This window comes from Vombatus ursinus, unplaced genomic scaffold (assembly GCF_900497805.2).
Source record: "Vombatus ursinus unplaced genomic scaffold, bare-nosed wombat genome assembly UNPS02013594.1, whole genome shotgun sequence".
NCBI classification, from domain to species: Eukaryota; Metazoa; Chordata; class Mammalia; order Diprotodontia; family Vombatidae; genus Vombatus; species Vombatus ursinus.
The window spans coordinates 1-5,772 of NW_020953372.1; the positions used below are offsets into that span (position 1 = coordinate 1).

At 33.8% G+C, this 5,772-nt stretch overlaps 1 pseudogene; it reads left to right on the forward strand.

Annotated features, from left to right (window-relative positions):
• The first annotated feature begins 4,492 nt into the window (after positions 1-4,492).
• On the forward strand, positions 4,493-5,244 carry LOC114040566 (annotated as a pseudogene).
• Positions 5,245-5,772: the final 528 nt, after the last annotated feature.

Below are 5,772 nucleotides of genomic sequence, written 5' to 3' on the forward strand. Positions count from 1 at the left end.
AACAGTTGAAAACGTTCTTGTTGCAATGTCCTACACAATAGTTCCTCTATTTATTAACCCCATTATTTATAGCCTGAGGAACCAGAGGATCAAGGGTGCACTGAGTAGAATGATTAAGTAGCCTTTTCTACCAGAGAAGAACATGCCCATCCTTAAGTAAACTAAAAAGAAACTTGGATGGATGGAGAGCTCTTTATGCAAACTGGTATATCAACTAAGGTAATTAAATAATCAGTCATTTGGTTGTTTTCATCTTGGAGGTGAACCAAACACACACCCACCCACCCACCCATACACACACACACATACACCCCGATCTAACTATTTATTTTTCCTCATAGAAATCAGTGAATAAGTTATTTTTCAAGCATAATGTAAAGACAATGTGTTAGAGCCTGAGGATCTTCTTATGTTGATTACTCCATTCAATAGTGGGCCAAGTATTGAACAGGACAACCACCATAGGATAAAAAAGAGCATTGATTTCTTCCCTTCCCCAAAATTCTCCTTTGAAAAGACACCAAAACTTCAAAATCCTTATCAGATGTCACCTTCCACAGGAAGCTTTCCATGAGTTCTTCAGGGGAATGAACATAATCTTTGATTAAAATGTATTTTATATTTCATTTCTTGTCTATTTTGTATATTGATTATTGCATTATTTATTTGTCCCTTTTTGTATATTTATTATTTTATGTATGTTATCATAGCTACTTGGATAGAAACTCCACCTTATCTAATAGATTCTAAGTTACTTGGTGGTAGGAATTATGTCACTTTTTTTCCAGCAACTAATATAAACCTTTGTGCACAACAGATAATTAATATTTTTTAATTCAAAAATAATTCATTTTGTTTCCTACAATTTTTTTCAGACCTCATATAACATTTGATGTGCAATTTTCCAACATATAACTTCTGTTCTATTGATTATTGAAATTACTTGTTGAATTATGTAGTATTAGACTACACAATTTTCCCATGCTATCAAGAGAAACTGATGGGTTATGGGAGGTAGAAGTCATGGCAAATGATGTAAACTGGGAACTTGGGAACTTACAAAGCAACTTCAAGTGAACATGGTCATGAGGATTGGAGCATTTTCTGGCTCATTGACTTGCTGTCAGGAATGATTTCCCTGGAGGGAGCTGACTGTGGAACTGTGTCCTGGTGAATTATTCCCCTGTCCACTTCATCTCCCTCTCCTACATCACTACTTGGCTAAGTAGCATTGTTTGTTTGCCTTCAGTTATGTCCTTCTCACTTTGTATCTGATTTATTTGCTGTCTGCCTTATTATGATAGATTTTATCCTCAGATAAGGATAAGTTACTTCTTATTGTATTTTGAATGAGTGTTTCTTATAAATGAGTAGACCATATCATTGAGAATTACATTAAATTAAAAAGGTTTTCTACAAATAAAATAAATATTGCCAACATCAGAAGGAAAGCAGAAAGTTTGGAAAATATTTCATAGGTAGTTTATCAGATAAAGGTCTCATGTCAAATTGTATATAAAGAACTTTGTCAAATCTATAACAATACAGATTAGTACCCAAGTGATAAATGGTCAAACAATATGACATGCAGGTTTCCAATGAAGAAATCAAAACAATTTAAAGTCAAATGAAAAAATCCTCTAAATCATTATTGATTAGAGAAACACAGATTAAAACAACCTTGAGATGTCATTTTATGCCTAGGAGGTTGGCTAATGATGGAAGGGAAAAGTGACAAATATTGGTGTGGATGTGAAAAAATTGGGACACTAATTCATTGTTGGTGGAATTGTAAAATGATTCAACCATTTTGGAATTATGCCCAAAGAGTTATTAAACTACCTATACCCTTTGACCCAGCTACACAACTACTTGGTCTATTTCCAAAGATGATTAGGGAAAAAGGAAAAGAACCTATAATTCTCAAATATTTATAGAATCTCTCTTTGTGATGGCAAAGCACTGGAAATTGCAGGGATGCCCATCCATTGGGGAATGGCTAAACAAGTTGTGGTATATGATTGTGATGGAATACTACAGTGCTATAAGAAAGAGATGAGCTCAATGATCTTTGAAAAACATAGAAAGATTTGCATGAAATAATGAAGAATGAAGTGAATAGAACTAAGAGAACATTGTACACAGTAAGTATTGTTTTAAGAACGACTTTGAGGGAATGTTATTTTGTCTATTAAAAAACTCAACTATAAAGGACCTATGAAGAAAGATATCATCTGCATCCAGAGAAAGAACTGATAAATAGAAGTATGTATAGAATAATTTTACATATATATATATGTGTGTGTGTGCATTTATATCTAATTTTCCCTCCCATTCTGGGGATGGGAGGGAAGAAAAAAAGGAAAAAAGACACACGATAATTTTGTTGTACATTGGAAGGGAATAGAAAATTGTGCATGGTAAATTTGTAGTTTCATGTGCTATCATCATTTTTATTGTACTATGTTATGGGAATTACTGTTTTATTCCATAAATTAAAAATAAAATAAATTTTATAAAGAAAGAATTAACAAAGAGAACCTCTAGACAAAAAGCCCTAGATTTACCCCTGAACTTATATTGACACTCTCTCACACTTTCTCTGGAGACAATCTAGACAAAGGAATCCATCTCCCCTTAACCCACTTAAGTTGAACATGATTGGCTGGAATTCACCTACATTAGATTTTCATTATTCTTTAATCAGAAATAAGCTCTCCCAGTTGGGTGGGGTTCCACTCAAGACTGATGAGAATGTCTAGTCCTTCACAAGGATTGGGCTTTGCTTTAAGGAAGTAAAAAGTGGATGTTTGAGTCCCATATATAAAATTAGTTATTGGTATAATAAGAGTCATAATTTTTCTCAACCGAGTAAAGGAACAGTTAATATGTCTATTGAGCTCCAAGTCACTGATTTAAACCTTACAATCAAGTTGGATATAATCCCAGCTCTGCCAAGAACCAACTAGATTGTTGAATATTTGACTTATCTTTCCTGTGCCTTAATTTCCTCCTCTATGAAAAGAAGGTTGAATTAGGAAGTCTTTAAAGTACATCCATCTAAAAGACTGTGTGATCCTCTAATGTAGGCTATTTCATGCATGTGAATTTGCACTTTTTATTGGACTTTAAGTTAGTTCACAAGTTAATCAAGCAGTTTAATTTTCCTGGTCCCTTTTCTGTGACAAAATGTCTCTACAAAGAAGAAAAGGTAGTCATTTATCAAATTATTGCTTTCCCATATAGGATTTATCTAAATTTTGACCTTTCTATGAAAACTTATCTTTCTTGGATCAAAGTATTTTCTTAGACAACAAGCCTTTCACACAATATATCTTCTTAATTCTCTTCCTTCCTAAATAGAATAATTAAATTTAAATAGCTTTAATGTTTTTGATTACTACAATATAATTCATATTTTCTGAATTATTGATATTTTTGACTTAATTTTCATAGTCCTATTTCATTATGTAATATATTGAGTAGTCATCTCCTAATCATACCACCCTCTTCTTCCTCCCACTGGAACATCGACTCGTGGCCAGAGACCTCTTAATTCCGATAGGTGACTTTTTGCTTTATCTTGCCTTTTATAATGCCACCACACCATTTTCCAGACATTTTCATATTTATCTTGTGTCTTTACCTTTCTCCCCTCTCCTGCCCCTTTCTAAACCTAGTTTCCCTTTATGACTTGTCTCCCTCTATTAGAATATAACTTCTGGAAGCTACAGGTGGCTTCACTTTTTTTTTCTGTATTGTCAGTGCTTAACATGGAACTTTGCACTCAGCAATTGCTTAATAAATGTTCTTTCATTAATTTTTCATTCATTCATCAATTCATCCAATCCTCAGTTTTCTGACTCCTGATCCATGTTTGTGCCAGATTCTACCCTGCTACAAGATGTCAAAAATGCTTATTAAATAAAAGCATGAAAATAAAGGAGAGTGGGAATGTCAAGAGCCTTACACTAAGGCTTAGGGATGACAGGGCATTCTATCATTTAAGAATATAATAAAATAAAATGTAACCGGGATGTAACAAAGAGAAGGGAAATTCTATTTAAGGGATGGGACAGAGTTTGGGAAGGAAAAGTCATAGATAAAATAAATTTTTATTATGGAATGTGTGTGTACTAAAGAGTGTGTATGTAGGGAAGATAATCCCATTAATCTTGGTACAATGATAAGAAGGAGAGGGTGAAAGATTTGAGTTATAATGTTCCAACCACTGATAACTAGTAGTGACTTCATGGCTTTCCCCCCTTGTATTTTTCCTCTTAAATCAGGGGGTAATGGGGTGGAGGGAATGGCTGAAAGAGACAATATTGATATGACTCATAAATTTCTGTGAAGTCCAGGGGGCGGGACTTCTTTGACTGTGGTATGTTGAAGACGAAGTCATAGAACAAAGTTGTTGTGAGACCCAGCAGATATCCAGGCAATAAAGTGGTAGTTCAGGTCTTTGAAGAATGCTGTCGATGAACCATAGCCCTGCACCCAAGATGCTGTGGCAGATGCCCTGGCCTGCAGCTGGATGCTGGATTTCTTTTGTTTGAACCTCTGCCAGGTTTTCTTCAATGGTGTTGAAAAACTAAAGTGAAACCACAATATTGCTGAGGCCATTATTAATGTACTAGATAAACTAACAACACATCAGGCAAGAACTATGTATGTATGCCAGTTTTAACAAGGATTGTAGAAGAAAAAACACTAGATGCACAGTTTGACAATGATGCATGACTTACTCCATTGGAATCAGCATTGATGATCTAGATTAAAATCTAGACTAAAATTCAAGAAAGACTTCTTGGACAAAGTGATAATTGACTTGAAATTCAGGCTGCAGCTCCTTGAATGGAGAAGGCAAGCTTTAAAGAACCAGAAGGAGTTTTTGAAAGAATATTCGTTGAAGTGAACTGACCAGGCTCTAAAAATAAAGTTGTTGATGATGATAATCAATAAGAAAGACCAATGCCATCCCTTTTTTCCCAAGCCTTCAGTTATAATTGCTTGATGCTGAGAATCAAGGCTAATGCTAATGATGTTAACTGAAAAATCATTGAGCTTTCTAATGAAGGCAGAGATAAAAGTAATGGAAAGCAAAAATGACAAAGAATGTATTGGTATCAATGGTGGAGACACAAGCAATGTAAAGGGGAAAAAAAGTGGTAAGCAGAATGCAAAACTGCTTTTGCATTTCAGAAGTTTCAACATCCATAACCACCCATGGAACTTGGATAGGTATAATCTTAGTGTTCAAGCTAGGCAGAGAAAGGGCAGAAAAAGACAACTATACATCACTATCACTAATGAATATTGATACAAAATACTGAATTAAAAATGAAGAATAAGTTTATAGTAATATGTTCAGAAAATATACATTAAGATATTCTTGAATTTATACCAGGAATTCAATGCTGCCACATTTTTTTGAAAAACATAAATATAACAGTTTGTGTACATAATAAATCCTTACATGGATCTTATTCATTTGGAAATTTTAAATAATGATGAAGGTCACAAACCAGTCATGCTGCCAAATTTGTATGACTCTTATTCATCTTTTCCTTTGCATTTGCCTCCAAAGGTCTACTCAATATGCTTGAAGTCTTCTTCACTTTCTCCTTACATCATAAAGGTAGCTATGGAACACTGCAGATAAATATAAGTACATGTATATATGTATATATATAATTAAACATTATAAAAACATTAGTTTTATATATGTGTATATGCATATGTGTATATGCATATGTGTATATGCATATG